Below are 23,934 nucleotides of genomic sequence, written 5' to 3' on the forward strand. Positions count from 1 at the left end.
TATGGAGAACACAAAAGCTTTCCCTAGAACACAGGAAAAAGAATACTGATGCAGCCTGCGGCAGATTTTTTTTTTCCTCAGCTCTCAAGTGACTTTTAAGAGCCAGCCGGTCTGGAAAACTATGTATTTGTTTGTAGGAAAGGTAAACACTGCCAAAATCAACAAGTTCCTTCCTTAGGGGGCTGTAGAGCAAATTGGTCCACAGATTAAGACAGTTCAGTCAAGTCATGTTGGGGCTGACATAAACCCTTTAGGCTCCCCAGCTTTTACTCCAGAAAATTTGAAAAGAATTGATAAATCTCTTCTGGAGAAATTATACATAGTAAGCTCGGAAAAAAAAAATATATATATATATATATAATTGCTCTTCTCTGTAAATATCCTGGCACAGAATGATTTGGGGAGGGGAGTTGTTAACTGAGACGGCCAGTAGGTTTACTAGTGGTTTTCTTTGCATTGGGTCAAATAGGCTCTGTCTTGACTCACTAGACTAGTATTGGTGAAGGATTTAATGGTGATTAGAGCTGTGTAAAATGATCTCATATGTTGTCACCTGCCAAAGAAATTTCAGTGGGTGAAGTCTAACCCTATTCACAAGTCATTTTTCCAGCCTAAGCCAGGAAATGTGTTAAACAAGCAGAGCCGCAGTGTCTTACAGAGGTGCATTTCATCTTCATGAATGTACAAGATGTGCATGAGAGACAGAGTGAGATGGGAGAAACACAGCATTTTAGAGTTTGCTTTGCATTTTCCCAGCACTTTTTGTTTCAAAGGCATTAAAGAAATAAGATTAACTGTTTTTTAATCCTGGTAAGACACAAAAGCATTCATCACTCTGATTTCATAGATCAAGAAACAGAGGGAAATAGAAACTCAATCCTGGTGCCAATTCTGGTGCTATAAATCATGAGAAAATTTTATCAGAAACAGTGTAATAGGAAAGTAACACAAAGTTTTCAAATTATTCTGCTCAACTGAGGTGCCTAAAACTTTAGCAAGCAGTTCTGAATAGTTTGGCTGGCTGTAGCTGACATGGCCAGGTCATGCACAGTTCATTTGGACTTTATTGGCATGACTACATCTTCACATACAGCTACAGGAAATCAGCAATACAGCTGGGAGAGAACCCAGGTCTCCTGACTAGCAGTTCTGTGTATTAATGACAATACTCTGCTTCCTAGTCCCGTACATCCTCACAGAATTTTTCAAACATTAACTAATGCATCAGTCAGGTTTGTTTGAGAGGGAGATGCAACAAGCAAGCTCAAAATGAAAAGCACGTAGGGCCAGCATTTCAGTGGGAAAAGGTTAAATCACTCTAATTAAATCCCACAGAGCCTCTCTGTTCAGAAACCACCACATTTAAAAGCAATGAGGGTTAACATCTCATTAACAGGGAAGTTGGTTGCTATAAGGCTGCTATATAAAGATTTTTGATACTTACTCATGCTGGAAATCAGTACAGGGGAATGTTATATTCAAAGGTCTTTGTCAGAAAAGCTGAAGAACAGCTAATCAACACAGCTACACTCTCATTTTGACCTAAATTTACATGGTTCTGCAGACTTTTCCTTTTTCTGCAGATCTGTGCCTGAGACCCTACATGCTGCATGACGAAGCTGGAGGGAGCATGCCTGTACATCAGGTCATCTCACTGGCATGCTCTGTCTTATGGCAGAGCTGTTGCACTTGCTGGTTGGTTCCAGGAAGCATCAAGCCTGCTTGCAGTGACTGTGAGGATGCACTGTTCGATCTCCCGTGGACACAACTCCATCCTGTTCCAGGAACCCAGGCACAGACACTGAGCACCAGCAGGGATAAATGCTATGGAAATTCCTCGAGTGCATGAGACACAGATACCACAGCACCAACACAGCCTGAGTCCTGCTGCCAAGTGTGGATCTGGCTTGTAGAAATGATCTCTGCCTTAGTAATTACTGAACATGAACTTCTTTGTATTGATCCTACCAGCTTAGGACCTCTCTTGACAACATTTTCAATTTATCACTGTCAGAGAAAAAAAGTTTTCACATTTAGTATAAGTGAAGATAGTAAAACTTTGCCTGTTCTTCAAACGTTATCGATTGATATTAATGAAGTGTTGCTTAAGTAATGAGTGACTAAGAAACATTAAAGAGAGACCTGAGGAAATACATACTTCATGTATTACCCATAGCCGAGGAAGCGAAGAAACTCACACCAGACAGAAGAAAATAGCAAACAAACAGCATATGTGCTGTTAGCAATTCAGAAATACAACCCCCAACTCTACCCATTGAAGGGTAAATTTACAATGTCTCTCATGGTTAGATGAGAGAAAGATACATTTCTAACATAGCCGTAAGTTAATAACTTTAGTTAGTTTCTCATATAGCTGAAAAGCAGCAACAGGCATCACTGTTGTTATCACCACATGGTGGTAACAGAATTCAATGAATTCCGAAGGAAAACACTTAAAAAGACAAAAACATAAGCCTGACTGAATGAAAAGCTGAAGTGAAGTGTAAGCCCAACACAGAGAATGGAAAAGTACTGGATAAAACATTGGAAAATGTACTGCAGGGAACAATCCCACTTTGGCAGTGGGATAGATTAAATGACCTAATACAACTTTTCCATCCCTAATTTATATGATTCTATGATTCAACAAAAACAAACTCTGAAACTAAAAACTAAATCAGGTCTATAACCTGGCTACCATATTTTATAAAAGTGTATATACACATTTCTATAGGTATTTAAAATAGAGACTCTCTTGGCACTAGTACTACAGGAGATATATGCAGACTGTCAGATTTCCTCTTAAAATATTCATCTGGCTGCCAGGCTGAACAGATGCCAGCAGCCTAAGAATAACCCTGAAAACAGTCTGAAAAGAAATAATTGCTAAAACTGAAAAAGTCGATTATATTGATTGCCATGGGCTAAAAATCTAGTTTCATTGTGAAAATGAAGGCAATGTCAATAAAAAAAAAATCAACAACAACAAAAACAGGAACAGCAGGAAGGTTGGGCCCCATTTGTGAGTAGTTCTGCTGTAGAATGAATTTTAGGCACTAAGAGTTCTTTAAAAGGTTATGCTTCTCCTCAGCAGGGGATCAGAAGAGGTAAGTGTTGTAGGAAAGTCCTTATGGTATATTGTTTATAAATACACAATCCAAACTTGTACAAATAAAGTCCAACACTTGAACTGATCTTTAATGAGTAGGCTGATCAGAAGACATAGTATTCAATTCCTCCACTTACTGTGTAGATGTACATCATCAGAAACGTAATAAAAGTATGGAACACATTTAAGGTTTCTCTCTCTCTCCCTCTCTCTCCCTCTCTCTCCCTCTCTCTCTCTCACTCATGTTCTTCTTTTAAAGGAAATCAGTACTCACAAGAGACTGGAAAGTGAGATCTATATGCTTAGGTTCTCTTAGCTTAGTATAAAGATATTCCAAATAAGAACATGCACTAACAAAGGTTGTCCTGTTTTCTGAGAAGGGAAATACTGACTTTCAAATGTGCTTCCCCATGCAGATAATCCTATGACCACAGAGGTTCCTGTAGTTGTAAATAATTTGAGACCACCTGGACATCTGTCTAATACAGACAGCCCCGGGAAATAACTCATTCAAAAAGAAAAATGAAGTCTTCTTATTTGAGTCCCTTGGTACATGTCCGTAGCTCTGAGGCTAATCAATTAGCTCCCAGAAGAAGAATGGGTGGCTCTGTTCTGGAGCACCAGCTTCACTGCCTTTCCAAACGGGAAGAACCCTGTCATCCTGCCTTAAATAAGGAACAAGCCTCACTGCTGTGGAGGACAAAAACTGTGGTTTAAACAAACAGTTTATTAAAGGGGCAATTGTAAAAGAAAAGATTTATCCTTTTTTTTTTAAGGTGTTCTTCTCCTGCCTGAGAAAAATAGCTACTGTGAATTGCTTTTCCACAACTGTAAGCTTCCAATTATTAAAGTTGCTCAGAATAGCAACTCAAAGGAAATTTTCCTCAAAGGAAAAAAACACTAAAAGTGTTGAGAAAAGCAAATGCTGGACGGACCATATTCAAAGACACAATTACCACTAGAACTGGATAAAAAAAATTTACCTGGGAAGGTGTCTCAACAGTTTCCTTTTGGTAGAATAAAAACACTAGGTCCATAAAATTGCAGGCTCCTTCAGTTCCTTTTAAGCCCTTTCAAAACTGCCTTATTCATTACCCTCCCACTTCCCACATCTGCTTTAGCCTTTATTCTACAGCAGATATTAACACAACAGTCAAAACCTTACAGAATCTCACATCTTGTGACTTAAGAATATTTTCAAAAGCCTCTGAGAGATTTAGGAGCCAACACTACTGATTTTCAGAAAGCCTTGGCCTCCTGGGACAAGATTCACAAGTTGTTTTGGAGAATTTCTATTCTGAGAGTCAGAGTTCCCACTGCTCTCTCCCAGCTGGTGGTGGCCCTGGAGGCCACAGTCTTTGGTAGCAGAGGCAGCATTACTGCCAGTATAAGACTAGCAGAAGTCCTGAGTAGGAATTTGATGCTAAAGATGGCAATGTTATAGCTAGTCTCCTCTTTTACAGTTAGATTGGTTCGTCTGTCTGCAAATTGATGCATTTCTTTGACTGCTGCAATCATTTTCAGTTGTAGATATGTCAATTCTGTAAGTTATACATAGCATTATAAGTTCAGGCTTCTTGACTTTCACAGACCTAAAACTTGACTTGTGTAATTCCTTTGTACAATTCATGGATCAGTGCATAACACAAACACCTCCCCAGCAAATAAGCAGCCATGTAGAAGAAAAATGCTCCACAAGGCAGAGCCAGAGGATATTTTGTGTGTGAGCTCTAACTCACAAGCCATGAACTCAAAAAAAAAAAAAAAAAAAAACTCTCTTAAAGTGTTATGATTATGACATTTGATTATGACATTTATTTTGAAGATCCACATACATATACCTCTTTGCATAACTGAATCTGTGCCCAAGGTTTTCTATGTATCTGCTTTAGAGTATCTGGGGGACAATGTTTCTCAATTCCTTAGATCTTTTCCTTTCTGTTAATTAAGTAGTCTGCACTTTAAGAGTAAAGACAGAAAAGCAAGAAATTAAGTGAAGAAAAAAGCTGAAGGAAAAAAGCCCCCCCTAACTTGCCAAACAGGACATGTTCCTGAGAAGTAGGACACCTGGAGCTGAAACAAAGTTGGATGCACCCCACTCTCCAGGGCTATGTTCTCTAACTAGGCCTCTATCCTGCAGGTGAGAGATGCTAGAAAACATGTAGGAAACTAGAAACTGGATTGGGTGTGTCTACCCAGCTAGAAAAATAATGTATATTTGAGTATGTGCTACGTGGAGCAAAGTACTACTGCAACAATTTAAATGGGTCTCTACACCAGAAGTGAAACTGGATGGTAATGTGCAAACAGCTAAGATAGTACTTAGTTTTCCACTTTAGAAGAAACAAGCTGCTGACAAGGATCTGCACTTTAATCACAAGTGTTTAAATAGGGTCCTTTAGAAAACAGGTCTCCAAGTATCCAAGTTCTTTTTGAAATGAGACACTGGTGCTTCTGAACTTACCTTCACTGTTCAGTAGAGTGTTGTGCACAGACATCCCAATGAGTGCCAGACCTGGAAGGGCTATAGCTGTCTTAGGTGGCTCCAAGGGTCTTCGGCCCCAAGAGCACTGGACTCAGTGGATGTCCCAACCTGGGTAACCATGACTCAAGTTCTGGCTTTTGTTTATAATGGTTAAATACTACCTTTTATGCCTATATCTAAAATACATCCCTTGGGCATCTGTTTATACTCCATATATGTTTTTTTTACATTCCCATTGAAAATTTAAACCACAATCCTTTGTCAGTCCTTTACAAGCATATTCCCTATAAAATTGTTTATGGTAATTTGGTGCAGTACACACAACTATTTTGAGCAACTACAGTAGGGAGTTTGGAAGAATATGCAATTTTCTTGCAAAGAAAATGTGTTGAAAATGGGGGAAATCCTCAGTGATGCAATGCCTTATTTCAAACATTATTTTTAATTATAATAGCTAACTTGTTAAATATATTAATAATAATAAAATGCCAATGTTGAACTGATTTTTTGGAACAGCATCAAATTTTTGATTATTTGAAATATTTTATAGAATGCATTGTCAGCTTTTCTTGTATTTTAAAAAATTTAGTCCCCTAGCTGAAGAGAACTATCTAGTTTTATGGGGTCTGTCTATATAGTCTAGATTCTTTGGTCTGAATCTGCAAGTGTTTCTACCCATGCTCTATTTTCCTACTGTGTGTGGTCCCACTGAAATCAATAGGACTCCTCACATTAAATGCTAGTGTGATTATTTGTAAGATCATGGTTTGAGTCTGCATATTCCCAAAGAAAAGCACATTTTCTGAGGAGAGGGAAGGTCCTCTGGGTTACCTTACACACGTATTATTCCATGTAGACAATGCAAATGAAATAATAGTGTCATATTTTCAAGTTCAAACCCGAGGACTGGAGACTTCCTTCTGTCTTGCCAAGAATCATGTAAGTCAAGAACCTTAGAATAGGCAATGAATGTTTCAGATTATTCCCTTATTTTCTTAAGTTGACTATACAGGAATATTTTACATGGCTCTTAATTTATTATCCTTCTTAATAACGAATGTTACTCGAGAAATACAACATTATTGAATATTGCTGAACATATTATTAAATCTAATCATGGCAAATGGGTTTCCTTTCCAAAACTGTATGTCCCTGTCTATCTTTCTCCAAGATATTTGGGTAACTGGCAGTTTCATTCTTCATATATTTTGAGCTCCAGTAATTATGTTATGAAAAGACCTTTACAGTCTGGCCACTCTAGTGGGTTAGCACTGCTCCTCCTGAGAGGGGGTTACAAGTGCTGAAGCAGAGGCATCATACTGCTGCTAAGAAATTCCAATGGTTCAGGCTTTTAAACTCATCTAAAATGAGAAGAAAGAAAAAAAAGTGTTTAGAATGGTTAAGATCAGGAAACTTGTTCCTTTTTATTATCCTTGGGATTAAAATAGCACCAATTTTCTTCTACTTTTACCATTGAAAAAAAAAATGCACATAATAACACAAAATCAACTTTAGTACAGAGTAATGACTGGTCCCAAACCTCATCTTGTACAGAGGAAAAATCTGTAGTCAAATAACAGCTGCCAGCTGTGATTCTGAGTCAGAACAACAGCTTTTCCTCAGCAGTGTACTGAGAGATACCTCCAAAGAGTGTGGGTTGGTATGCAGCACTCAACAGGAAGAGCTTGTGTCACCTCTCTGGTGAGCTGAGCGCAGAGAGGAAAAGAGGAAGCTGAGAATCAAGGATGAAAATAAGTACCTGTGCCCTGGCTTGCCTCGTTGCAATCCAGAGAATGTAAATCATCTGCACTGCAGCCATTTTTAGGATTTTTCTTTCCTTCCTTCCACTACCAGGCAGCAGCTTATGCAAGTGTCTTAGGTCCAAAACAGGAGAGAAGCAGGAGCAGGGGCAGCTGTTAAGGGCCAGACAGTAACAAAAATGCTTCCAAAAGTCCCCATGAAATATTATCTCTCGCAGGCAGCTGTTCAATACCTTGTGATGTGTGTGAGGCACTGCTTCCCTGCCAGCCTACTAGACTGCATAGCCCACACACCTCAGCTTACTTTACTTTATTAGTCTGTGAATTAAAAAACATTACTCTCATTGCTCAGCCAACAGTTTCCTTTACCAGTGACTCACTGCTGCTCTTGTAACGTTCATGTACCCTCAGCTCCACCCAGGCCATAATTTGTCTCAATATACCACGTAGCGTCAAGCGCCTGGGAATGTAGGCTGATCCCTTAATCCAAGTAGATAACAGTCCTGTCCTGTGTGTGTAAATGTGCCATTCCGGTTGCAAATTTCTTTAGTCTGCCTGTATGGAAATTTTCCGTTTGGGGACTTTGTGACTTTCGGGTATTTAAATACATAAGATAAACATAAATCCTGGATGCCCTTGCTCATTGAGAGCTTGGACTCCACCATAGCCCCAGTCTGACCGTGTGCTGGTACACCTGGGTGCAACATGCAGAAGACTACAAATTGACCAGAATTCAAATAGCATCAACAATTGTTAATCTGCTTTTCTTTGAACAAAATAATGAGAAACAAATTTTCAATATGAGCAAGATGAATATAAAAATAAGATCCATGAGGAATAATTCAAAGGAAGTTTGTAATAATTTTCTGCTCTTTGGATTAGTTAGCCCAAATAAAAATTTTGTTATTCATAGTCTTAAATCCAGGATAGCACTGGAGGTCTTTTCCACAGTGCTCAGCCTCCCATAACACTGGATTTTGAGAATGGGTTCAGCAGATCTCAGAGAAAACTTTATTGCCTCATTCTTTAGTATACGAAGTGTCATTACACACCAAATCTGCTAACTCTCCTCTAAGCAGCCTCTTCTTTTACTGACTTTAATACAGATTGTTTTCACCTGGAGTACTGAAAATAGAAGGCAATAATTCCCTGGTTCTAAAACTCTCTACATTATTAAACTTCCATTTAGCCTAGGTCAAAGACCACCTATAAGCCTAGCAGAAGCTCACACATGACATGAAGGAAGGACATATTTCGGAGATCTGTGATCTTCATTTTTAGCTGCATGGTGTAATAGTAACATTTAGTGGCAATGAGGAAAATGAATTTCCTGAAAAATGTGGAGAGCAGGAGCTTTTCTTGCCTGGTCTGCAGCTGCTCACCATCTCTGGAGGTCAGAAAAGAGTCCACATTTCTGCCACAGCCTGGATGAATGTGGGGAGACGCATACCAGTCTCACCACATGAGCCAAATCATTAACCAAAAGATGACTATAATGAATGGCAGAAAGATCAAATTAGGGTCAGGATAGCCTGATCTCCTGCTCGCTTGCTGCTTACTTGGAAGTAATTTCCTCTTTATGTTAGTTATTTGCTCAAATGAGGTTCATAAGAGGTTATTCGACTCAGCCTCCAGGCAACAATATCTGCCTCACTGAGTCAAATCAATGCTTGTGATTTCAAATGGGAGCAAAGCCAGAGTTACCATATGTTGTAGTGTATATTTTACTATACAGTTACTATGTATTACCATGTATTCCCCATAAATGAAAAGAATCTGCCAATTAGTAAATGTGAAAATCAACTAAAATAATATGAGTTGCAACAACTGTTTTCTTTGTGAAATGGCTGGGGGTTTTTTCTCCTGAAAAGCAGTCTACCATAAAAATAACTTCAACTGTCCTTTTAGGTTAAATGTCACTGTATTTCCCCATTAAATTAGAGGACAAATATTACACTAGCTCCTAAGAAAACAATATCAAAACTTGATAATTTAGTATATTAAGCAAATTGATTCAGGTTTCCAAAGTGTTTCTGCTGAGTTTTCAAGCCCTTTTAGAGTTGAATTTACCTATGAGTTTCTGTTTTACCTGTCTGAGTTTAGAGCTATGTGCAGATAGAAGGAATTCTGTATTTGCCACGATATACAACATATAAATATACTTCTATTTGTATCTTAATCTCATAGGACTCTACTTTTCCATCATCCTCAAGGTGCTAATAGATCCATTTGTATTCCTTATTCTGAAAAACAGTCTACTTTTCTTTCTCCATTCCACTAATTGTTGGGTTCTCCATTAGCCTTCAAGTGGGAGTTAGAATAAGCATTGTATGAATTTTTTGATTTTTATATATTGAATTTCCATTCATTAGTAGACAGTTGACAGTATGTTCATTGCCTCATAATGAAGCCTGAAGTGTTTTACCTTTGCTCACAAAAACACCACAGTGGTTTCTGCAACAAGCTTCGCTGAAAAAAATGGTTGTGCCAGTGCCACTGCAAATAAATGAAGACTGCAGAAGAGAGTCCCAGCTGAGTACCTACCCTCTTTTATAGCCTGAATCCTCATTAAAAAATTACTTTCTCTTCCTTACTGTCCTCTTGTTCTTGATACATGCCAATCTTCCTTCCACGTACAACCCTTGATCACATTATTTTCACTTGTAGCTCTTGCCTGTTGTTGAACACACTCTGCTGATTTCATGCTGTCCTCTTCCATCCTCTCTTCAATCCACCTTTTTCCTTTTCATGTTTTGAAAGTGCCTTGCTTTTGCAGCAGTCATGCATGGCTGAGTTATTCCCTGAGAGAGTCTCTATTGCTGGATCTTTAAAAGGACAACAGCAGAAAGGAAAGCTGCCAGTGCCGTTACTAAAAAGCTATGTACATAGTGCAACCTAAATAAGAATCCTCCTCCTCTGGGAGAGTTTTGCATTTCTGCCAAGGCAGTGAGAGCAAGGCAGCCCTGTTCACCCAGTCTAAACAATCTGCTGTGCCTGGGTTGATCCAGTCCACACAACGCCTATCTAAATGTTCCTTGGTAATTGTTTCTTTACCCAGAGACATGGCTAATGACCACCTATAAGAGTCTCAGTCCCTGAAGTGTTAATATAGAATAGATACCATAGAAGCCATCTTTTTGTGATTGTTTTGTTTTATTTTGTTTTTTACTCAACAACTATCCAACACTGCAGGAAAACCACAATTCCTTTTAGCTTCAGAATTTAATTCTTTATTCATCCTATGTTTCTCAATAAACATGTTCATTTGGAGTGCTGGTTTCATCCAGCTAATGCCCAACTGCTGCTGAGTTAATCAAACAGAAGCAGCAAGGATGCAAAGGCAGAGAACAGACCTGCCACTTACATGCTTTGCAGCCAGTGATGGGGAGGCACCCAGCCTTGCTTCAGATAAACAGCTCAAAATTTAGATCCTTATCCAGACTGTGTTTCTGCCTCACTGCCTGAATAAATAAATAAATAAATAAATAAAAATTAAAAAGACTAAAACACTTGAGTAATGAGACTTTATATCAGCATTTTGGAGAAAATAAAAACAAAAAATGGAAACCAGGAAAATAGTAATAAAATAAAGCTATCCATCCCCAACAAGTGGATGCAAAGGAGCAAGAAAACATTTGTATAAGTTTCTTCATTGCCTCTCCCCACCTTCCCCACAACTCTACTAAACTCCCACATCATTTTGTTAGAGGTTGAATAAGCAAGAAAGGAATTTTGCATATTCTAAAGGAATTTCTTAGGGAAATGGTGACTCGCTGACCCAAAACACATCACAGAAAGACCTCTCCAGGGATGAAATTCAGCCTATGACTGGAAGGCTTGAGGGTTCCCGGGGCTCTGCTGAGGCTTGCAGGTTACAGTATTCAGGCAGCCCCTTTCAAACTCAAGACAGAGTTTTCATATTCCCTGGCTAGCTGATTCTTCATCCTGTCCAATTTTTAGCATTGTTTAGAGCAGAAGTGAAAAGGGCAAGATTCATTCAATATTGCTACAATCAAATGCAACTTAAGGAGCCAGCCTCAAACAACATTGGTCACTGGCATTGAAAGTGCCTCTGTCGAAAGTATCTTCATTTTAACTGTCTTCCAAATACGTGTGGAATAAAATTTCCAAATATTGAAGTTTCCCCTGAACCATAAACTCTATTTTTGTCATATCTGGATAAAGTTGATTCATAGTCAAATGTAAAATCCATCTGTTCTAATTAAGTGATGGAGGTTCCCCCCCATTTCTCACCCTTTTCTACTCAGTCCTATTAAAGATAGAATAGAAAACTTAACTTTAGATGTTGGAGACCAGCAATCTGAATAGCTGTTAAAGAAATCAACCAGTACACTTAAGGCAGAAGATTTTCCCTCCATCAGACAAAATCCTATGCAACGGAGACATGCTAAATGAATACCCAAGTAAGCTGGTTTGTTGTGCATCCAGCACAATGAATAAAAGAACACAGTTAATCTATTTTCAGCAGATCAAACTAAAATGTATGTCATATAATGTGATAGCCTGCTTAAATGGATATCACTCACTCAGAGAGCTGCTAAAGCATTTGGGGACAATATGGATACATTTTCAACAGATTTATACTTAAGGGGTAATAACCCTTTAGAGATTTACCGTGCTTATGGCTTCAAAATCAGACCATCAGACTACTGACTGCTAATAAGGAATTTATTGACTGTCCTTGTCCTTATCTTGTCCTGTGCAGAAGAAAAACTGTATAGTACACCGATATAGACTTCTGCAGTTCTTGTTACTCTATGTACCTGCTTTTTCATGTTTTGAGGGGACTTTTGTCTTCATTGTATTTCTTATGCAAAACCAGTAGAGCTGTAACTAAAAGGACTTTGGAAAGTCAAAAGGTTGTTTGAAAAAGAAACCAAATGTCCATTCAGAAAAGTTCATTTTTCCTCCTTTTCCTTCCTGAATTAAACTGTTTGGGTTAGAAGCATGATTCTAGTTTAAGTAGGACCTTTCTCTTGACATAGTCACAGAAGTTAAAATTTTATGTAAGAGATAGTTAATATTTCCTCAAAAACACATTTCCACCAGAAACATATTTGTTGGTTACCTTTACAATATTATTGACTTCACTAATTTTATAAAATTTGTAAATTGCAAGTTCCCTAAACACCTCTGCAATGTCCAAAATAGTTTTTATTGGTTAGGAACTAATACATCAGTTAACGTTCCATCTTCTACAAATTAAGTACATGTATTTTCTGAAGAAAATTCTTGAAAATAGAGATTCCCTGAACAGGAGCACTCTCAGACCTGATGGAAGACAAAATCCACATCGTGTCAAGGAAAATCCCCATTGCAGTCATTGCAGTAAAGCCAGTCACTCAAATAAAATAATGTCGAGTCAGCTGACCTCTACTGTCAAGAAGAAATGAAAAAGAGAAGCAGCCTCTTAATTAGGAAGGCTCCAAATCACATACAAATTCACAAATCAATGGCAAATCACCCAGAAGACACTAGAGAACCAGCCACTTATCAGTGAATTAGTGTAATTTGTTCCCTTCAGCTACCACTCTTAAACAACTCCTTTCACACATTTTGCACCAACTTTCAGGTTTGGAAATCCCAGAGGTATGGATAACTGTAGCAGCGTTTGAGATTGCCTTTCATATTTATATTAATCATCTTTCTCTGAAACATTAAAAAAAAAAAAAAGATATAGCAGCCTCCAAAGGTACATCTCTCCCACACACAGCTTCACATTGAGAAAATAAATAGAAGTCCAAGTAAGAGAAGAATTAAAAGTGGAAATGTTTTTTGCAAACATGAATTTCCTGGAAAAAGAAATAAGAAAAAAACATGTGTCTACATCTTGCTTGATAAAAGTTTTCCATAGCAAATGAAAATGGCAACCTGTTCATATGAAAAGTCAGAGAATTCTGTGGTGTGTTTTTTTCCTGTGCAAGAATATTGATTTTGGAAGAAATATATATATATATATATATATCTTTCAGATAGTCACTGAAAATCCTTGCTTAGCACAAGAAAAACCTTGCTTAGCACAAGATACAGATTTTCTACAAAGATGACATAAATCACCTGAGAAGGTGCCATGAATTATTTTGTCCATGTCGTTGTAACATGACACATGTCTTACTATCTGTGTGTAGTGGCTAGTAATACCTTCTTGACTTAGAGGGGAAATGCAACTGAGAAGAGAATTCCAGTAAAACATCTGTAGGAATTACTGATACCATGAGGCAATGTTTCTTGGATGTACTGACATAAAATTTGATAGAAAGGTGAAGCATCCTATTTCATAAATGTCAGAACATTTTCCCTCAAAAATGCTGAAGTTTCATCAAAATACATGGGATTTTGTAGTGTGTTTGAATCTTACTGAAAAATATAATGGGTAGGATGAGTGTTTCCAGAACAGTTCTGCTAAAGAGTGAAAATGGTTGGCAGAAGTTCAATTCTAAAAGACTGTTGCTTGTCCCTTTGGGACACACATCTACCACTACAGAAGCAGACATTCTCCAGGTCTGATCTGGGAAAGAAGTAAAAGCTCATCACAGTGAGAATAATCTGACTTTGTTCCAAAAGACAGAAAACGCAGATTCAGCAAGCTATATACCACCTGGGAGGGCTTTACAGGTCAATCTTGAAATACATTCAATGAGAGAAGAGTTTATTTTCTTTCTGACTCTAAGAAGCTCTTTATTAAAACTAGCTCTGTTTGTCAGATTTATTGCACCTACACCCACTGATAGAGTCTACACAAAGCTACTTGTGTGTTGTGAGGCCATTAGATAGTCTGTTTGTGAAGGTATGAAGCAGACATCACCCATGCAATTAATTTCTTCACCCAGCTGATGGCATTTCATTGTTTCCCTGTATGGGGACAGAAAAAATACACCAAGGGTCTTAGGAAACAGCTCTATGAGATGAGATATAAGGCAGCTTTTGCCAACTCAAGCTAATAGAAGGTGCAGTGAGATTGTCCAGCTGGAAGTTGCTTTTTTGGAAGTTGCTTTTTTGCCTCTTACATGTGCACTCATAGCCAACATGTGAATTTGTCATCATGCTCTAACAAATTGCTATTTGTTTTGCAGAGTGCCTATGTCATCCCCTGCAGGAACGAGCAGAACGCGGAGCAGGAGGCATTGCAGCTGGTGCAGCAGCCCCCACTGACAGACATGAGACAACTGCTGGGATTTAACACCCCCCACCCTGCAATGGCTGATCCTGCTTTACAAACTTGTGGCCAGGTCCCCTTGCTCTGCTTTGCCTGCACACATATCATAACCCTGGGTTCAGGATTATGCGGGAGAGATTCCCTGTCTGCAGCCATGATTGCTCAGCCCTGGCAGAGAGCCAGGCATCATACCCAGGTGACTGCTTAGAAATAACCTGAGCTCTCTGAAACTCTCCAAGGTAAGATCATCCTGCAGGCAATAGAACTGGGCTACTCACCCAACGTACACAGAATAAATGCCAATTATTCATTTCTTTATAAGGCAGTACTGAGATTGTGTTACACAAGAGGCAGGGAACTTGTCATTTTTTAAGTTTCTCAGAGTACAATAGGAGCAATCCCCATAAGTGCAGAGAACGATGACAGATGAGTAACTGAAACCAGGAGATTTCTGTTGTTTCAGGAAGGTCTCTGGAAATGCCTTCTCTAGCTTTAAGAGAATAGGTTGTTATTACTCTTTCTCAATAAATACTTGTCCTCTATGTTTTCCAGGAGCATCACCACAGAAAGGAACTCTGTCTGTCCTCTGCTGCTTACCATTCATTTGGTAGCAATCAGAAGTTCTCTCCACTCTTCTCCCTTTTTCTTCTGAAATTCAGCTCAGTATAGAGTATATTTACATAACAAGACTCCCCATTTCTGCAGCTGAAGGAAAAGCGCATCGTGGAGGACTGGGCAGCTAAAAGGACTCAGAAATAGACTGTACCTGTCTGGATATAGTGTGTGGGTTAATAGATTGCCCTCAGATGAGAGCCTGTGTACTGATCAGGTGCCTTGGCAACCAAAGGGCACTACACAGCCATTGGGGTGAGCCCCTTCACAGGCAAGGGAGAGAGGAGAGTTTCAAATTCATTTCCTGTAATGCCAGGATGTCCTTTCACCTTGGTCAGCTAAAAGACAGCTGGGATCTTTAGATGGTCTTCCTCACCCAAGATCTACTCATAATGAACCTTTTTTGCATCTTGCATTTCACAGATTCTCCAAATGAAGGAGAACGATTTCTGCCCTAGCACTCATGGTTTTATGAAAGAAGTAATCGTGGTTTTATGAGGAGGAGAGGGGAGAGGAGGGGAGGGGAGGGGAGGGGAAGGGAGGGGAGAAATGTCAAGAGACTCAGGAAATGCAATGTGGTGTTCATAAGTCTTAAAATAAAATAATTCAGACATTTAAAGACTGTGCCATCTTGCTTCTTAATAATGCACCCTGTCCTAAATTTGCAATATCTGCTATCCTTGATCTTTGCTCTTAAATCTCCATGAAGCAATGCAAAGATGGAAGCTGCTCTACTTCTGTGCCTTCACTCCCTTCAAGTTTATCCTTCTTCCCTTACTATTACTTCTCTTTGGTTTGGTACCTTTATTTTCTAATTCTCCTTGCTCTCTTCTTCAGCTCCCTACTCCTCCCCAGTCATTTTCAGTCCTGTCCACAGGTCTCTGTTCTTCTAAACTCTTCACATTTGCATCACTCATCTCTCCCCTTGTCTCCTCTGTTCTGCTCCGTGTAGGTCACCTGCACTTCGTCGTTCCACAACAGCAATTTTAACTGCTAGATCAGAGGACATCAGATTATATTTCACATTGATTGTAACATGATGCTATATCTCACAGAGACCTGAGGACCTCTGTTATACATACAGGCTTGAACTATTAATGCACATTTTTGTTCTGGTCTACTCTAAGGGGAAAATAAGTTAAAAAGGAGTAATTATAATGTGTCAAGGAAACAATTAAATGTGAGATGAAGAAAGTGGAAGGGACAGACAGGAATAGAATATCTGGACATCAGAAAAGAAACTAAAATAGATTTTATAAGACTGTCTTTAAACTGTGGTAAAATAATTGTGGAGGGGAAAAAAAAACAGCTAAAGGAAAGAAACAAAGTGACAGAAGAAAAAGACAATAATGGATTTATTTTTTTTTCTACAAGAGAAAACAAAAAAAAAAAAAAAAGAGGAGTATCAAGAAAGGATTCTCCATATCATCCCTGTAATACTTTGAAAGGGAGCAATCTGGTACAGAGCCAGCAATACCAATATCACAATGACTTGGCACAGAGTATTAGATTAGATTGAGATAAGAGAAGGAAAGATAAAAATTTTAGTGTGCAGATAAGAAGGCAGAAAAGAAAGCACATAGAGATCTAGGCCTGGTACTGATTTTATGGCATGATAAAGCTTGAATTTGTCAGCCATTATTCTAAAATAGGGATGGGGTTTCTTCCTCTTAGTGACTTTTGGGAGCCAGCTACTACAGTGTTTGTTTCAGAACACTCCTAAAAGCTACAATACAGTAGCCGCCTAATCCTGACCAATGTTCATTGAAATCAGATGTTTTTCCACTGGCTTCTACAGGAACCAGATTGAACCCTAAAAGAAAGTAATTTGTGGTAATGGTAGTACTGCTGGCTGCGTACTTTGCAGGGAAACTTTTTTTCATAGAATGGTGATTCATCAGAACAGATTTTTTCTGCAGCAACACTGAATATTGAAAAGGTGGCATTTCCACAATGAAAAAAGAAAATAATCTTAATAGGTTAAGGTTAATAGGTTAATCTTAATTGGTTAAGACAAGTAACCATTGATTTCATTCATCCAAGCTCAGCACCTGCCTGACTGCTTAAAACAATATTCACCTCATACTCACCGGATCAGGAGCTTGAATCTTCATTTTCCACATTTAGGTATGTCCAGGTAAAGGTTCTTGCAACCTTGCTTCACAGACTCGAAAGAACAGCCGCTTCAGGTCAGGAAGAATGAAAAAAGAAAACAGGACAAATAACCTATGGTTGTATCTGGACAGATTACTGGGGGTAAATATAGGAAAAAAATTGCTGTACTGGTACCTCCTGAACTCTAATCGTGGGTGAAGGTGCAGGGTGTTCACTGCTTGTTCAGATGTGCTGTTCCTGTTTCAAACCATGTGCTTATATGGTCACATCTTTGTCATGAGAGGAAATATTCTCAAGATGTGTGTTTCTTCCCTTCTCTGATTTGTCTTGGCACGAATACTAAAACCACTTCATTACAAATATTTTGCTTACTCACATTTTCCATTGAATGTGTATCTGGACTTTCCCCTATTACATGAATGGGTGCATGCAAGCTAACAGCACTTCTTTCTGGCTAGAGGAGTATCACAAAATAAAATAATCTTATCTAATGACTAAGCTGCCTGACCTTGTGACTGTAGTAATGCCAGAAGCACGGCTGTTTTTTAAAGATACATTTTCTCGTCTTTTCAGTGGAGTGTTGTGATAGATGTGACAAAGAAAAACCAAGAGGAGGAAGCTCTCCATTTGACTACAATCAGAAAGGCATGGGGGATCGTAGGCTTCCCCACAGTGTTTTGCAACCCTGCTCTTAGAGGATCACCTCTAGATAGAGCAGTTAAGTTCAGTCTCTGTGCTCATTAACTCTGTGACCCCTCTGCTGAGGAAGTATTTAGGGAGTACTTGCTCTAGCAACACAAACCATGGACCAAAACCCTCCTTCACTTCAGTTTCAGCTGAACTGTAAGCAGTAGGTTGCTGTTCCTTAGCGGTGAGTTAAAATACCAAGGGCAACAAAGTTAAGGCTCCTGAGCTCACAAGGAGCTGGTGCTGTGGGTATTTCCCATGAAGGGCTGCACAGCTTAAGTGCTCCTTGGCCTCAGTGGTGAAGGACTGTGCTGCTCACCAGCAGGGCTAAGCTTGGAAAGCAAAGGTGTCTGTTTTGTGAGCAGAGGGCACACAGGGCACTTCTGCAGCTTGCCTCTAGCATGAGCTCCTTCCCAAGGTTTGATAATGTCATGAAACCCTTCCTGAAAGGACCCATTAGTTAACATTTACACATTTTTAACTGCAAAATACTGTCTCATTAAGTGAGGTAATATTTCAGTTGCTCATTTGCTCTCCCTGAGTGGGAAGGTGTGTTGCATGTGGGGTCTCAATTGCAGCAAAGGACATGACAAGCAAATGATACCTTCCCCAAACCCACAAATCCAAAATTCTGTTTCAGTGAGGAAATGCTATGCTTTTTTTTTTTTTTTTAAGACAAACACTTGACCAATAGCTTCATCCTACCAACCTACTTCTCCTTTTTCAGCGATAAAATATACTCAGCATTTTCATTTAACAGGAATACGTTCTGAGGAAAAAACAAAAATGAATAGAAAGACTTATGTTGGTTTTGTTGATGTTTTTCGTCTTTTAAATACACATATCTTCAAGAAAAGTAGAGGGGAAAAACAGTTTGGACTTCAAGTCCATTGTGTGACATGGACGATGGTGTCACTGACAGAGTTGGGGGGGGGACAGCTCCACTTTGAATTGATTCTCAATGAGTCAGTTAAATTCTTTTAGCATATATTCAACATATACAGCCATGCCAGACCACCCAAACTGAAATCAGTCAATATAAATATAATATTGTATGCATGTGAACATGGATTTTTTTATAAAAACATGCCATGGATTATGGATATTTTTCTTTATCCAAATCCAGCATTTTCTGTGGATGACATATTTCACCTTCCATTTACTAAAACCAAACATGGAACCTAAACTCTCCAAAAATCACAAATTATCAACAAATACTCAAAGAGCAAGAAGTTCTGGGGCAAATGTATCACACACACACCAATATAATAATTCCTGGAAAAATTTACAAAACAATTCTCCAAAAGTACCTCATGCTCCCTATAACTGGCTAATAAAATAAAATAAAATAAAATAAAAAAGTGAAATGATAATATTCCCTTTGACACTGGCCGTGGTTCATGCACTATGGTTCAAATTTTGCACTACTAGAAACAAGTGTTATTCTGCTAACTTCATTATATACTGTCAAAGATTTGGGCCAATCATGTTAGAAATTATTACATTTCTGATCAAACCTTCTCCTTATGTTAGAGAAATATAAAATATTTTTGTGTGAATAAGAGTAAGTATTGTGCCATGTAAAAATAGCCTTACTTGTTTTCTGGTACAGAAGGAGTTAAGTCAGGACCAAAAATAAATAAATCTCTGAATCAGAGAAGTATTTTTGGAGACATTGCTTTGCAAAGGGGAAAACTTGCTTGGTTTTTGTTTAAACTAACACCAGTGTTGCATTGACATGTCTGGATTAGATTTCCAATGCATTTTCCAACCTGTTGGACACCTTCCACAAATTATAAAAAGACACCACAAACAGAAGTGAAGAGAAAGAAAATGTTACTTTTGTGCACAAATTTCTCCTCAGGGGTTTATAAAAAGGGTCAGTACACATTTTTGTGTAAAGATACGGGACAAATTTATTACAACAGAGAGGAGCAGTAAAAGCAAATTTATTATCATTTTTATCATTCCTGGCAGCTCTTCCAGCAGACAGTCCAGGTCCATGAACTGTGTAAGGCTTTTCTGTGGCTCAGAGCTTCCACATTTGAGCAGGTCTGGGAACCAAAATTTACTGTTCCAAAGTGGTCTAAAGGAATTGGCCATCTCTTCTACCATACACTGTGTTCCTGCACACAAAATCTTAGAAAGAGAGGATCTGGGGGAGGTTTGTTTTTTTTCCAGAAGCAAAATAAATTTACTAATGATTTTAACTGAAAAATTAGATAATTTGATGTGATGATTTTTCAACTGTTAGTTGCATCTCCTCAGATTGAAGGTTATTTTCCTATTTGTTAACTATGGATCGATTTTATTCACTGCCAAAGACATTACAGCTCACCTGTCTGAGGACAGGTGTTGGGAGATAACAGCAGTTTCACAAAAGAAAAGCAGAATTCTCCAAGTCAGTCATGGTTCCAGAAGAGGAAAGCCCAGCAATTCACACTGTTGTAGCACAGCACTCCTGCAATATCTTCTTCACCCTCAAAACAAGCCAGTCACCCCCTCTCTAAGAACTAAAGAAACAGCTTCAGTTCTTGAAATGAGAAAAAATCCAGGGGAAAAAATAATAATAGTAATTAAAAAAAATATATCCATTGCAATTATTATTCCAAATCTGATCTGCAGGTATTTGTGTGTGATCTATTCCTTGTGGGTGTAATGGAAAACATGTCACAGTGAGTATGGGAGATTGTATGACTGAATTATTATGCAGATCATGAGTAAGGGGTTTCAATAAGAGTCTAAAATATATTCCTATTGAAAAAGAATATCTGTCTAAAATCAGAACTGTTTCCATAACCAATCAGTGAATTCAGTCTGTGTTTCCATTGACTGGGCATTCTGACCAAATTCTGCCCTTTTACTTGGAATATAAGGTTTAATTGCCCTTTAATGTTAAGTGACATTGTTCCATTTCAGTTTCAGTGTTTCTAAAGAGTCACCTAGGATTGCCCAGCAGATCCAAACATCCCTGGTGGAAATTCCAATCACTTTCCTTCCCAGAGCCACAGGGAATGAGCACCATCACTTGGGACTTTAGTTACCTCGCACAGTAAGCCTACAGAGATACAAAAGTGCCCTAGAATCATACCACTCCTTCTAAACTAGGAAAGAAGCCTGCTTTCTGTCTTTTATGATTATCCCCAGTATTGTATCACCCCAAACAGGTTGCCTGCTTGCACTAGATGGTAAATAAACACCATAAATGGCAATCTCATGCTCAAAAGTTCATACACTCCCGCCTTCTCCTGATCGCTTTGCTGGGACATTATCTCTGGAGATGCTTTCCTTCTTCAAAGAGCTCCTACATTTTCTGCATATCACTATTTTTCTGATATCAGTCTGCACATATCCCTTATTAGACTCACTGCTCTGGCATCATGTTGCTTACAAGGTACCATCTGATAAAGTGTTTTTAATCTACTGGTTCCAGTGACTGTCATAATCACAGTGACCTAGAAAACCCCCAGATGGTGAAGTAAGCTTGGAGGTTGCTAGTACTTGGTCACTTGGTGCTCAGATTCCAGATTCAGTCCACAGCTGAGAACTGAGGTGTCAGGTGATGCTTAAAAATGTGAATTTTAAACAAGTAGTTCTACAAGGAAGGGAATGATCATGATTAAATAACTAAATCTATAACTAAAATCCAACAATTCCAGCATTTACCCAAGGCTCCTTAGCTTGAGTAATGCCTTTTGGTTGGCTTCAACCATCCTTGAATGTGTGGCTGTTTACAAAGTTTGTTACTCTATTCTCCAGCTCTCTTACCAAGAAGAAATGTATGGAATTGAATTGCTTTTGAGTTGAATCTTCATCAACACTGTCTCTTAGTGATCCAGGAATACAACCATAATTTAACATCATTGTTTTGCAGTTCTCTCTGAATTCAGAATCTTCTAAATCATCAAGAATTAATTAAACTCTTTGTCAAAACAAAGACTACTGGAGTTCACTGAATCACACAAGTAAAATGCACTTAAAGACATGACACTGAAACCACTCCGCTTATGCAATAGACAGTTGATGCTGGCAGGAAAATCAAAATGAGTCAGAGATGCCTAGATAGTATGGTATTTCTATTCCAGCTCTCAAACCACTTAGATCACAGGGGTCTTCTGTATCCGTAGCACTCACCAGCTTCAGAAAGCATTTGACTTTTCTCACTTCTAGTCAGCAAGTCCTTTTCCCTGAGGATGAAAGTGAAGACAGTGCAGTACCTATCTGCAGTGTCATGCAGTAACAAATTGGACTTTGCTCACTTCCCTGTGCCTGAGAGGCATCCTAGGGGTGGTAGGCCTTGCATGAAGTTTTGGGGCAATAGAGCACTCCCCTGACAGAGGTGTGACCGAGACCACGCTTAATAATTTTGATGCACATTTTACTCCTCCATCAGAAGACATCCTTTGGTAACAACTACCAGGTCTGTGAAGAAGAAAACAAAACCAAATAAGCAACAATGTCTGCATCAAGGGTTAAGAAAGTGCATGAGCCAACTGATAAGTTTCTTTTGTACTTATTACCATGATTGCATATTAATGTATGCACTAGATATGCAGATAATTTATAGTAATATTTTTATATAAGCAAACATAATGTCTTTAGAATAGCTTAAAATCTAGACCAGATTCAGGCAACAGAGTAAACTGCCAAATTTGAATGTTTTTTACTATCATTTCATGCATGGAAGGAAAGAAATCCCCCCTACAACTTGCTGAAAGCATTCAAGGAGAATCCTCATTCCTCTAACTAATTGCTATTTTTGTCAGAAATGTAAGCGTTTGTCATGGCACATCATAAATTACTGATAACATATCACCAGTGAACATTTGTAAGTGAGATAAATGCAGAAAGTATTTATACTGCTTCCATACCAATTAACACTCTGCCACCCTTCACCACCCAAGTTTGTTGGTATTTGAGTTATTTACAAACTGAAGCTGCTTGTCTTTAAATAATCTTTGCTGTTGTACAGTATTATTATCCCAGATGCACAGCAGAACTCCAGATCCAAGACAGTTATGAAATTCTCCCCCTGGCTCCCTCAAAAGGGGCCCTTGTTGATTTCTCAAGTACTTCAGCAGCCAGCGCCCACAGTTGCTTTATGGAAAGACATGAGTCATGCCCAATTCATTCATTTAAAATTCTCTCCAGCCCAATAACTTCTGGCAGGCATTCCAGCCCATTCTCTGGGTGTCAGTAACACAGGCTGAATTAGCTGGATGTTCTCTCTGGCTCGTTAAGTGGAGGAGCTGGATTATCATTACATTCCTATCAATCAGGTGCTGTTCACCAAAGATTAAAAATGAGCTAAGAAAGAAGTGGGGGGTTATTTTTCTAACACTGAAAAGCAATATGTTGTTTTTAACTGCAATAATATTGCTTTATACCAGCTGACCATTAAACCAGGCCTTGTACAGTAATTTATTGGAAATAAGGGAATTTTTCAGGCACAGTTTCAGAAAGCACAAACAATTTCTGAACTATTCTAACCTAGGGTCACTCAAATCGATCCTTGAACTTGTATGCCAAGAACTCCCCGTCCTGTAGCAAACTCAGAGAACCTGTCAACTGACATTGCCTGAGACTGCTTTTTGGAAAGGTAAGTCTATGTCCTCCGGCAACCACATTGCCTCTTACAACTGCCTTAGTATACACTTGGCTTCTCCAGAGAAATGCCATGCATTGAACAGGCATTGAACTGGGCTTTTAATGTTCTAGCACTACTGCCCTTTGGCAGTGGAAGAATTGAATCCATGTCCACAAGACTGCAGATTGGACTGTCTTAAAAAGTCCCCTGGAGATAAAGGCATTGCAGACCAGCCAGGAACTGAAAAATTGAGTGAACCCTGTTTCCATATCCCCACTGTCATCCTGCCACTACCATATCGTAAAACCATGCACTGATCCAAGGGACATCAGAAGAGGACATCTGAAGATGAGGAGACATCTGAAAGGGGAGAAGAGGGCAAGCCAGAGCCATTTGATCTGA

General features: G+C 38.8%; 1 long non-coding RNA gene across 12 annotated transcripts in view; it reads right to left on the reverse strand.

The window, feature by feature from the left end:
- LOC118247335 (uncharacterized) overlaps window positions 1-17,580 on the reverse strand; it is a 35,934-nt gene extending 18,354 nt beyond the window's left edge. For 2 of the 12 annotated variants that reach the window (XR_004778395.2, XR_004778386.2), the window contains exons 1-3: window positions 17,433-17,580; window positions 17,234-17,326; window positions 10,719-10,815 (exon numbers count right to left, since the gene is read on the reverse strand). This is a non-coding gene — a long non-coding RNA (uncharacterized LOC118247335). The other 10 variants (XR_007707814.1, XR_004778389.2, XR_004778390.2 and 7 more) reach the window with 10 other exon arrangements.
- Window positions 17,581-23,934: the final 6,354 nt, after the last annotated feature.

This window comes from Cygnus atratus, chromosome 2 (assembly GCF_013377495.2).
Source record: "Cygnus atratus isolate AKBS03 ecotype Queensland, Australia chromosome 2, CAtr_DNAZoo_HiC_assembly, whole genome shotgun sequence".
Lineage (NCBI taxonomy): Eukaryota > Metazoa > Chordata > Aves > Anseriformes > Anatidae > Cygnus > Cygnus atratus.